The following is a 13,035-nucleotide window of genomic DNA, read 5'->3' on the forward strand; positions in this document are numbered from 1 at the left end:
AATGATATCTTGACTCGTGGGAACATATTAAAATTGTGTAATGCAGTACCCTCTTTAAAGAAAATTAAATGTACCTGCATAGAATCAATTGAATTAGACACATCAAGAATAATAATCGCGAATCGACATTAGTAATTTGGGCATCTTCTACTGCCGCCAGCCGTATTATGCAAGAACATAATCTCTTTCAGGACTGGGGAATAAAAATAACAACTCCCCTGCAACCTTCCTATCCTAGCCCTTTTGTTTCATCAAAATTACAAAATCATAACCAAATGAGAACCGAGAATAATAAGAAATATTCCATATTAAAAAACCCCATAGGTATGACCAACAGGCATCTTTTAAAATAATTAGAGGGAAAAAATAGGAGAATTATTATTTGACACTGTCAAATTAGGTTGACTAACAGCAGCCCTCCATAATGTCAGGCAGGATTGACATCTACAATCTGAAGTTTCTTTAAGGGGGCCAACAATTATGAATGAAAGGGTCCGATTATGTTCGTGGAATATAAATGGCGTTCAAGCAAAGATTCAGAATAACCAATTAGCTACTTTGTGCTGTTTTCAAATCATTTGTTTACAAGACACTTGGGCTTTAGTTCCTTTTAGATTGGAAGGGTATAGGCTTATTACTCATTAGCTATGAGAACAAGTAACTATGGCAGACCTCGTGGGGTTTTGGCTATTTTTAATATATACTGAGCTAAAAATGGTAAGTGAAATGGACGTCCCAAGTCAAAAGGATGATCTAATTGTCAAAATACGATACAAGGAGCAAAATATAATTAAATCTCGTGTAGTAATCAACGTATATAATCACGAAGAACAATGGCGACCAATTTGATAATTATGATAACGCAGCAACTGGACAATGACACCCAAACTGAGATTATTATTACCGGGAAATATAACATGAACATGCTATGGTCTTACGATAGAGATGTTGAAATACAATGGCAAAATTACTTATGGTCAATTCCAAGATTATCATCAACAATGGGTATGAGGGAACAAAAGAATGAAAAAATCGGCAAGACTCTTGTAAAAGAATTATACATCATAGGTCTAAGGGTGCTAAATGAGCAATTTCCCCAAGATTCACCATCAGCATGGACTTTTCAAGAAGGGTGTCATAGGTCTAGAATAGATTATACCATAGCATTGTTGCATCTATTTCATACATTTCTGTCTTATCAGACAGTGGGAATAGATATAAGCGACCACGATCAACAAATAATGGAGTTAAACCTAAATGGCCTAAGATTTGAAAACTATATGACACTTCCGGGAGAAATAACGACAGTAAATTATAAGAAACTTTATTGGTCAGATAACACCAAAGATTCTATTACAAACACTGCGCAGGCAATTGTTGATTTTCACTTCGAAGGAGATTATTCAAATGCTGTCGAAAAATGGTCTGCAGCAATTAATAAACAAAACATCAATGTATTCAATTGAGAACAAAATGACAATAAACGAAACAAAAACAAAAGTAATCGAAGTCAGTACCAAGAAACGGAAGGGCAGTCAATTTAAATGGTACCACCAAAAGCGGGAGCTAGAAAAAGTTCAATGTTATAAATATCTTGGGATACTGTTTGACGAGAAAGGATCTTTTTCATACCATAAAATGGAGATGAAGATAAGAGCCAAAAGTCTACAAGGGGCTTTTCGCCTACTTTATAGCTCCTTGGGAGGCCCAACTTATACCCCATTAATAAAAGTAATAAAAGCGAAATTGCTCCCGAGCCTTATATGGAAGTGAAATACTCCGTGTTTTGGATTCTGCATTATTAAATAATGCTATTACAAATACATTTAAACATCTGTTTCGGCTTCCACTTAATGTATCACCTGCTCAGATAAGGCTAGAATTTGGCTTTTGTAATCAACAATATGCAAGAATGGGTCAGTACGGTAAGACCTGGAGACAAATCAAAACTAATATCAATAACCCAATGTGCACATTTTTGTGGAAAGAAATGCAACAAAATGAAAAAATTGTCCTTCTGTAAATATCTGAAAAAAGCTCTTGAAGAATTGTCAATTGCTGAGATCTGGGAAATGTCTTTAACAGTACATAGTTTAAGAAAATAATTAACAAATCAGTAGAATATTTGTCACTTTTAAAAGACAAAGAACTGTTTATTAAGAGATCCCACACATGCATGTTGGTCCAGGAATGTACAAGTCTTAAGGTCCAACTATATTTATAAATACCATGGTCTCTACAAACCAAAAACACCTTTATGAAAGCACGATTCGGCAACTTACCTGGCTTTAAACATGTAGTGCCCTGGCTGAGACCATCTAAGCCGACTATGTGCAGAGTATGCAACCTATGGGACGAGAGTATTTTGCATTTTGTTTGTATATATGCAGTAATGATGGCAGAAAGAAAACGAAATTTGAAAAACTGCTTCATTGACAGAGGTGTTCGTACCTGCAGACATGCCATGGTAGTTTGTTTTAGACCAACGGTTATTAAGATGAACGCCAATTTTACAACATTTTTAATACTTGTTAAAAAGAAGTTGGATACTTGTGAGGTGCCCACAGGAAATCTGGAAGTCTAAGATAATTAAGGACAACATTTAGGACAATTTTTATGATATCACACATAAATTACAGAAATATTAATTGAAATTATTTATATTAAGTCCTGGAAAGATGACGGTCTGATGTAATGTCTATAAATTGTGTTTATGTTAATCAAACTAATTTGGATTTTTTGAAATGTTAAAATTATTGGTCTGTATTTTAAAGTGGTGTGTTTTCTTTTAAGAATGTAGTAATTGTAAGATTTTTGTTAATCATGTAAATACAATTTACCTTACTCCCTCTGTTAGAAAATGCTTTACCCTTCCCTCCCCTGCTTCACCTATCTCCCCCCAACCAACAACATGCATATATCTACCACCTGCTTAAAATAAGTGGCAAATAAAGCAGAAAAACACTATGAAATAGTGAATGGCATGTGGTTTGACAGGCAGAAGAATCTGTTCCTCGTGGCAACTGCCCAGTCCATTGCGTCAAACTTGTAACTGGACGTTACTGGGGTAAATCTACCACAAAGTTAAAAAAAACAATTACATGAGATCTTTCTGCCACTCCAGTACTGTGCAACTTCTAACAAGGGGCTATGAGAGGTCTAGGACGGGTCCTGTGACCTGGAGGGTCACACGAAGTGTGCTCTTATTTAAGGCAGAGGACTGTCATGGGTTTAACAGCTAGAGCGGTGGTGGCAATGCACCCTGTTGTAAGGATCAATAGCCTGATGCGATCTTTGCGAGTGGCGTCCTACTGACACACCCATGTAATGCTCCATTTCTATGCCTGTGCCCAGACTTTGCGCCAACATCAAGTGCATGTTTAGGGTGTTGGTGTGCGTAGGATAAATGCAATGTGAGAGTGCGACAGAGTAAACCGCTAGTCTGAGGGACACCCCCACCCCAAGACGCTCACAACAGTTCAAGGCAGAATCTAATACTCTACGACAACGTGATTGTTGAGGCCCAGTTGGACGATTGTGTGCTGCCAACCGGCCCGTTCAAGGTTGCATTTGCCAAATTCCTAACACAACTGGGTCTGAATCTATTGGCTTACTGGAAAGCCTGTGTTGGGCTTTTAGCGGCTGAATTCCTGACTACTCTGTGTCAGAGGCCCATGAGGGACTACAACTACCCCAGTGTTGAACACCCTGTCTGAGCCGGCCACAGTGTGGGCTCAATTGCTGACAGTCAGGCCTCCAGAGGGGCTGCACTTACCGACAGGCCAGGTGTGACTGCTACTTTGGGACTGCTGATCTTCAGGCAACCGCAAAGAAAAGACAGAGTGTGTGCCCTACTGTATGCAGCCCTACATCCAGGACAAAAGTGCTCCACAAAAGCCTGCTGGTGGGTCACTGCTCTCTCGAGTGTTCGGGCGTGCCATTCAAGTGCCGGGAAACAGGAAAGAGACCCAAGCAAGACTGACTCATCCTGTGGAAGGGTAAGATGTTTACGACAGAGCATATACGCATTGGGGTGACTGGAGTGACAGAACTGCACCTATACTATATTCATGATACTCCTAAATGCCCCTAGAGGGGAAGAGGGGATCAGAACCGGACGCACCTGTCTGCAGCACATGGTAGTCTGCCATGCATGCACCATCCTTTCACCCAGACTAGCCATAAAGTTGATTTTAGAGCCGCTGCACACATAGCAGGGGGAATCTCAGACCATTCGCTGATGGAGGTGCAACTCGATGGTCCGGTTGTGGACTTCATGCTACCCCCAAGGGTTGATCTGTGATATTTATAAGACAAGATGTTCAAAGCTCGTATGAGAGATGGAGCAGACTTCTATTTTATGGAGACCGGGCGGCCTGTCTAATCATCTTGCGTGCTATAGGATGAATTCAAGGCAGTAATTCAAGCCAAGCAACAAACCTTGATGGGGGAATGCCGAAGGAACGTAAATTGAGGTGCGAGGCTCAGGACAAGGAATGTGCTTTCCTGGAGGTTCCCTTTGCAAGTGGGGAATGAGATTCTTTCCTATTACACCATCAACTGAAGCAGCACACATTAAGAGCACTAATGGAAAATAGCGGGCACTCATGCGCTGGCTACCCAGAAAGGTCTCTATGATGTTGGTGATAAAGCCAATGAGTTGCTTACATGGTTAGAGAGACAAGACAAAGGACGGAACAGGATCCTGGAGGACACTGACTACAAGGGGACGGAAATATTGGGAGAAACTTCCTGAAAGACCTGACCCTGCCAATGCTAACGAATGAGGACTGAGACGCACTAGACCAAGACCTGCCAGTAGACTAAATAAATAAGACAATAGGAACCTTGCAAACAGGGCAAGCGACAGGGCCTGATGAGCTCCCCTTACAAATATATAAAAGCAGAGAGTGCCTCCAGAGGAGGTATAAGACTGCGTGAAAATAAGGGTGTCTCCCAGAGGACCAAAGAACGTCTGAGGTGGTGGTCATCCCAGAAAAGGTCGAACCAGCAACTGAGTGTGGGTCTTATAGACCTATCTACCTGCTTAATTTTGAGGCTAAGGTCCTTGCGTACACCCTGGCGATCTGCCTGCGGACAGTAATTGCAACAGTGGTTCATCCTGATCAATCGGGCTTTATGCCACACCCGGGAACGCGCTTAAATTTCCAACACCTTAATGGAGTACCATATGCAACAGGGGATTCCTTTGCTAAAACCAGTGGCGTTGCTGTCAAGCTCTTGTAATGTGGCCCCTCTAGTGCGCAAGAGCGTCAATAATACAGTCTCCCGAGTCTTTTCCCTCCGACAGGGATGTTCCTTGTCTTCTATGCTCTTCTCAGGTGCGTGGGTTAGTCAGGACCTCTCAGATGGGGTATTCCAGTTTATCAGGAGTGGGATGAGAGAATCTCCCTCTACACTGATGTTTTGCTATATGACACACAACCAGCCTTTTCGAGTGCACAAATCTTACAAATTTTTCACATATTTGGAGATCATTCAGGATGGAGGATCAATTGGAAGAAGTTCTTAATATTCCTGCTGGAGGCAATGGACCATACGGCTACACTCTAGGTGCACAGTTCGGGTGGCACTACATGGCTTTAAATATTTGGGCGTAATCTGTCTTTCCTACTACCTTTTCTCTTTCCGACACTTTTCTGTCCACTCATAACTGCTCACTTCTTATGGGCTTCTTGCCCGTGTTCTTAGTGCTGTTGTTTTTAAAGGGTCCTGCGACTTCCCACAATAGACCAATATTGCTATAAATAATGTGGTACGAAGGTTGTAGGCGACATGCTGTGTTCAAGCTACTTTGCTACTGCTTCTCTATACTCTTGTAGACTCTCACAGTACGCTGCCGGCTCTAAATAGGGTTGTGAGCTTAACGCTGTGTATATCTGGACCTGTGTTCTATTCTTTACCTACCAAATAAAAATGTATTTCAAACAAAATATTTGGGTGTGTTCATTACAAGAGAGCCACAGGCAGGAACATACTCCCGAAATTAGACCGGTGTCGCAGGGATAACCCAAACTGGCACGCTGTACATTGTGCAAAAAACGTCCTTTAAGATCCCAGCAGGCATTTTCTTTCAAAAGGTAGTCTGAGAACTTCGGCTCCTGTTGTGGGATGGTGGCACTTCGCGCTGAGTAAGTTGCAGAGGGGAGTTTAAGGTGGACCGGCGGTCCGGAGCATTCTCAAGTATTACTGGGCCACGCAGCTGGTCGCAGTCAACAACTGGATTTTTGCGGACCGTGAAGAACCTGTTACCGGGTAGATGGATAGGCCATGGGCAAGAGAGGTTACCCCACCCCGGTGCTATATCGAAGAAAGTATGAGTGCACCCTACCTACTCATACACAAACATTGGTAAGGGTGTGGAGAGAGGCTACCAAGTATTTAGGCTGGGAAGGTAAGCTGACTGAAATTACTCCACTGTATGGTGGTGATCTCGTAAGTGCAGCGGGAGGATTGCAGGGCTTCACAAAATGGGGATTGTTAGCTTAGAGCGGCCGGGCGATGTGTGGAGGGGACAGGCGCTTGTGTCCTTCACAAACCTACAACAAAAGTATAAATTAGGTGACTAAAAACGGTTCTGACATTTGCAGGTGGGTCACGCTCTGCATGGTCACATGTGGGAAGGGGAGCAGTTGCCTGAAGCATCCCTACTGGAGGACCATCTGCTAACTAATCCCCTGACCAAAAAAGCAATCTCAACCATCTATAGGAAGTTGATCTACAATTCCCTGGATCCCTTGGGGACTCGGAGGGATATGTGAGAGAGGGACCTAGGCACGCTTGGCGATGGCGATTGGGTTGAGGCCATTCAGGGTGCCAGGGAGGTGGCAATTAGAACTCGTTTTGGTCTAATTTAACTACAGATCCTACATAGGACCTACTACTCCAGAACTTTGTTGCACCGAATAGGGCGGGCGGCCACCTCTCTGCGTAAGGGAATGTGGGGGGGCTTGTTTTAATGCGGTGTGGAGTTGTCCGGTAATTCAATGCTACTGGGTAGAGATCATGAGAATAAAGTCCCAGGTCATGGGACTAGCGATCCCCATGGGGGCCAAATGGCACCTCATGGATATCACGAGTGAGGTGACATGGCATAGTTTTTGCAGAATATGACTGGCCCTGGCTTCAGCGGTTGGCAAGCATATTATTGCACGGGGTGGGGAGACAGCTCTCCCCCAGAGTGGAGGATTGGGAAGCAGATCTCGATTGGTGTCAACGGGTGGACACAGGGTGTATCTCAGCAGGGGCTGCCCTTGTAAATGGGAAAAGATATGGGAGGGCTGGCAGAGCTACTGGGCCATGTGACTGGCCATGAGGTAGAGAAAGTTAAATATGTACCATCCTTGCGATCTAGGTTTATGTAGTGGGATTTGGCCAGGGAGTATCAGGAAAAGCCAAGCTATGTTACTCACTCCATATTTGCAGACTTTTTGGTCTAATCACTCTCACTAATGTGCACCGTATTTTCGTTGTCAACACCATCAATTGAGCACTAGTTCAATAAAAAGAGTATTTAAAAGTAACTGTGTCTTGGCAAGATAATCAGTGTGCTGGACATTATTCAATTGAGTCTGTTGATCTATTGTTGAGCTCTGAGTTCTGAGTTCAAGCTGGTCGACATTACAAAGCTGTGAATATTGTGACTGCTCGCCCTCGCTAACTTGAGAGTCAAGTACAAAAAAGGGTTTACTTGGTCAGTTTGCACAGCCTTACTAGGACAGGTCACATAACATCAAAGGAAAGTGACCTCAACCCAGTAGCCGCTGCCTATCCCATGGCCCCAGAAATGGACGAAGGTGCGGCTGGTCATTGGGCCTCGCACCGAAACGCGCGTTGGCGTTACTACATCTTGTCCTGAGTTTCCAGTTCTGGGTCCCCTGCCGATGGCTGAGAGGACCTACTCAGGATGTTCTCAGAGCACTATTGATTAAAGCTGTGTTGTGTGTTATGAGGAATAGTGAATGCGAATGTGTGAGGTTTGCTGCGGAATGGGATGCATGAATGTATGAACTAGAGGGGAAGTGTGCTATTTATAATTTCTTTGTCGAATCTGATTAACCAATGTACTGTTTTACAAATAATATATGAAAAAAACTACAATAAAAATAAAAAGTATATTTTTGGAATGAATGAATTCTCTGATTAATTAATGTGGCACTAAAAAGGTAGAGAGCTCAAAGTTGCGACTGATTGTAAATGCTGGACTCCTGATGAGCCGCTAGTTGATGAAATACAGGGTAGGTCCCTCCCTTGCTTAGAATCTTGACTTTTCCCCTGCTGACCTGCCCTACATCCTCCCCAGGGGGCCCCTTTGACCTATTAGAGGCCCCAGAAGTGGACTAACATAGAGACAGGACTGAAACTCCCTTGCTTTGTCAAGCTGAAGCATTTGGTCCTTGTATGTTTTCTAGACCGCAATCCAGCATGACATAATTTAACATAACCAGTACATGGTATTCATCGACTTGTCCGCAGCATTCGACTGCGTTGTGCATACGAGGCTGTGGACAACCCTACTAGAAATGGGAATTGACCCCCTATTGTCAATTTTTTACGGGAACTGTATTCTGGGGCTACCGGGAGAGTCGGATTTGGAACCAAGGGGCAACTGACGGATAGTTTTGTGGCGGAGAAGGGGGTCAGGCAAGGGTGCGTCCTGGCCCCCTTCCTATTCACCCTATACACCAACGGCCTAGAGGCCACCCTTCTTGAGGGCGCAGTTGATCTCCCTGTCATTGGTCGTCGGCAGATACCAGCATTATTATATGCCGACGACGCAGTTATCCTGGCCCGAACCCCAGTCCAGCTACAACGGGTTCTGAACAAGTACTGCTCGTTTATGAATAGTCTGAATCTAAAAGTAAATATAAAGAAAACTTTTGTGATGCATGTTGGCCCAAAGACTGGAAACCTCAGGAAAATCTTCGTGAACACGGCCCCTCTCGAATGCACAGCTACATATCCCTATTTGGGAATCTTATTCGATGAGGCACTCAAATGGAAGGAAGCCATCAAATCACGCAAACTAGTCTTCCTAAGGGCGGTTGCCGCACTGAAATCTTTTGCCCAAAAACTGGGGAAAAGACCCCCTGCAGAAATGCTCACAATATATAGGGCAAAGTGTGTCAGTGCTGCAACTTATGGGGCAGGGATTTGGGGTGGGGCGAACGTAGACCAGCTCCAGCTAATTGAAAACTCTTTCCTTAGGTATTTGCTGGCAGTCCCGAAAAGTTCGACAACATATGGGTGCCAAATTGAACTGGGAGTGGATTATCTAACAGACATTATAAAAATCCAACCAGTTATGTTGTGGAGACGAATTTGGGTCACGGACCAGTGTTATCTAACGAGGTCAATTGTGAAGGATTGTATGAAGTTAGACAATACTGGAAAAATAGGATGGCTAGCATATGTAAAGTCATTCTTAACAGACATAGGTCTTGCAAGGTTTTATTTGGATATTACAAGGAAGGAGTTAAAAATGGTTTGTTTGTCACACTTGAATGTACTCCGGCTGTTGAGTGAGATAGGGAAACCTTCTGTCCAGCAATGTCTGTTAATGCAAACAGCCCCTACTATTCAGCCATACCTGAACTACAACATAAACCAATATGGTAAATTTCTGTTGACCCGTTTCAGGTTCAATGTATTTCATCGTCTGATTTCTTTCCCTTCCCAGAATGATTGGACCTCAAATCTATCCCCCTGTCCCTGTGATCTAAGTTCGTCACAATCTACCATACATGTTTTGTTTTTCTGCAAATTGTATTCAATTCCACGGAGGCGATGGATTGTTCCCATTTTAAAGGCATGGAACTTGAGGCAGTGTCGCCCAGCCTTTTTGGCCTTCCAGTGCCTGGAAAACGAACTTATAGCCAAACCTGTAGCCTACTTTCTTAAATTTTGTATTAGGCACCGTGCAAATCTGTGAAAAATGTACAGCTAGTGTGAATGGAGCTGACTCGCTCCAGATTGGCCAACATGTGATACAAGTTGGTACCATTAATTTTAACTGCTTTCGTTTTGTACAATAAGCATCCCTAAAGCAAGCTTTTAATTAACTGTACATTTATGTGTATTTTGTCTTAATCCTCGGAAAATCTAAATAGTCCCGTTCTAATATTTTTAAATAATCATGTAAACAATGTATTTTATGTACTTTTATGGTGTTTCAATGATTGTCGAAACCAGAATAAAGACAATTTGATTTGAACATAACCAGTAACTTGTTCAGCTGACATTGCAGAGATAAACCCAGAAACATAGATAGCAGGTTTTTAAAAAAAGGCTGCGTTAAGGTAAGGAACACAGCGCATTGTCATTTACTTATTCACATAAAAGAAATAACATATAGGAAGCATTCTAATTAACTCTCTCTTTTCTCCACTCCTCTATTTGTCAATTATCAAGACTATGGGTCTGATTTTAAGTTCAATGGGTAACCCGACTTGTTAGCGATCTCTGCTGGCCCTGTGGCGCTCTCTGGCCCTTCAGAGGAGCAGTAGCAATGGTGGCTCCTCTGAAGGCACTGCAGGGGTGGTGAGCGGCTGCCATGTTTCAGGCGCCCATTCACCAATATTTGTGTTTTTCAAAAACAAACTTCCAAAGCTGGAGTTTGTTTTTAAAAACAAATAAATAATCACTCTCACACCCTTGGAACTTTCTCCCTGATTAATTTTCTCCCAGGAAGTGGGGTTCATTTAAAAAGAAATTCTCATCACGACTGCCAGGTATTCCCTGGTGGTCCTGAATAAGAGAAAAATACATCAGACAGCCTGATCTAGAGAGGAAGGGCCATCCGATGTATTCACACTGATGCCACTCAAGCAAGGCTGGACACATGACAATCCTGCTGACTTGCACTAGATCAGGCAGACCATTTGTTTGTTGGACAGGGTACTCCACCACGCTTGTGAAGGAGTACCCTGCTCATCAAACTCTAAATCAAGACCTCTATATTTTCTGTGTTATGCATATATCTCTAGGTCCGCTTCAATATGTCCATCAGTCTTTCTATGATGTACCTGTTGTACGAGTTACTTACCTTCGGTAACAATGTATCTGGTAGAGACGATTCTAGCCGCAGATTCCTTAACGTAGAATTATCCCCAGGCGTGAGACTGGATCCGGAAAACTTTTTGCCACAGCATCCCTGCGCACCGGGGGGACAGCATTACGCGACTCCGCCCAGGCGTCGTCTGCGTACGTGACGTCAGCGAGGTTCCATAAGTCCCACCCCGGCGCGCCTACGTCAGTTTTGTTAGGAGAACTTTTCCGCACCACAACGCGGAGCCAGCAGAGAAGCTGTGGGAGCATGGGAACAGTGTGCGAAACAGCAGAAAAATGGAAAAGAAGGAATGGTGTCGAAGAACACCATAAGGAGCAGTGCCAACACTGCAGTACCCAAAACAGGGAAAGAAGAAAGAACAGAGCACAGCCCTGCGCAGCCACCCTGCCAGTATGAAAACAGTACCCACTTAAGACAAGGAACATATGCAAAATATCATGACAACATGCAGCAGGACTACACCCCCGACCAAGACCCATCAAGGGGAGCCAGTTCCAAGACAAACAGGGAACGGCAGACCTCCAAGGCAACCCCAGCACAGAGTGCGACAACCCCCCCAAGGAAGCCAGAGCAGGGCACGGCCAAATGACCCAAACCCAGAGGGTAGCAGAGGGGCCAGGACCCTCAGGAACAAGAGGGATGAAAGAACACCAGCCTCAATCCTGGAGCAACCAGAGTAGAGGGGCACAGGAGTACCTATAGACCCAGCCTCTACATTGCCAAGGAAGAGGAAGGAACAAAGCAAGACAACGTCTTGGCGAGAGAGCGAAAGAATGCTCTCACTCATCATAGCCATCCACCGGGAGGCGAGTGCAGAAGGACAAGCCAAAGGGTCCTCGCAGAACGGGGAGGAAGGGCGGGCCGTGAGGAATCTGCGGCTAGAATTGTCTCTACCAGATACATTGTTACCGAAGGTATGTAACTCGTACATCTGATAGAGACTACTAGCCGCAGATTCCTTAACGTAGCATAGATACCCTAGCCATACCCATGGGGAAGGAGGGTCTGCGGAAGGACCCCACCAGCCTGGACATGACAGAGGGTCCCACAGGGGACTAGTCCAATGAACAGGGTGAAGAGCCCCGCCCTCCCAGGCATGAGGGGGAACCCCCACAAGCAGAAATCCACCAACCCCAAGAAGGGTGTGGGAAGAAGAAGAAAGCCTGTTCACTCTCAACAAAGGAACCAAGGGAAAGGCCAGGGAGGCTGAAGCACCCCATGCCCCTAAAAGGCAACAGAGCTTCTATCCAATGCCAGGGCAAGGAAGAGGAAGAAGAAAAGCCTAGAGGGCCCAAGGAAACGAGGAAAAAGAAGGCGAGCCCACCATACACTCAAGGCAACAGACGAGACAGAGCGGCGCCGGCAGTAATGAGCCACCGAAAGCAGGAAGAACAGCTCGGGCCCCAGGAAGACCGGGCAGGCTATGCCTGACGAAGGGAGAAACACAGAACCAACCCAGCCTCCAGGACAGGAGCATGAAGGCGAGGAAATGCCCGGACACACTACTACGAGGGGTCCGCGCACACGACCCAAAGAAGCATCAGCAACATACATAAACGCCATGGAGAGCAGAGACCCAAAGGCGACCAGAACTCCCTAGCAGAGCGCAAGCTGTATAACAGCTACGACTACCCCACATAGTGTACGTTAAGTCCCAAGACAAGGGAACCCTCTTTGGAAGAAACTTCCGCAGCAGAGGAAAAAACAAAAGAGCCTCGGGGGGAAAACCCACAGAAGACTTGTTAAGCAGCCCAAAACAAAAACAGAAGGCCTAATCTCAGGGCCAATTATGTGCAGATAACTCAAGCAAACACACACACAGTCAACAAAGGGCCGTCCAGCAGCCAACAATGCCACAGTCTCAGCAAGAAGGACTCGAGTGGCCATAAAACACACCGCACAGCCAGGGCAGCCTGCCCAAAAGAAGGTCCAAGAACCAGATAAAC

General features: G+C 44.7%; 1 protein-coding gene across 1 annotated transcript in view; it reads right to left on the reverse strand.

Moving 5' to 3' along the window:
• LOC147737752 (uncharacterized) overlaps positions 1-13,035 on the reverse strand; it is a 149,381-nt gene that overhangs the window by 11,601 nt on the left and 124,745 nt on the right. The window contains exons 3-4 of the mRNA XM_086943567.1: positions 2,452-2,580; positions 2,283-2,347 (exon numbers count right to left, since the gene is read on the reverse strand). The gene's annotated coding sequence lies outside the window, so the exon portion shown is untranslated. The remainder of the gene's footprint in view (positions 1-2,282; positions 2,348-2,451; positions 2,581-13,035) is intronic.

This window comes from Lissotriton vulgaris, chromosome 1_1 (genome assembly GCF_964263255.1).
Source record: "Lissotriton vulgaris chromosome 1_1, aLisVul1.2, whole genome shotgun sequence".
NCBI lineage: Eukaryota > Metazoa > Chordata > Amphibia > Caudata > Salamandridae > Lissotriton > Lissotriton vulgaris.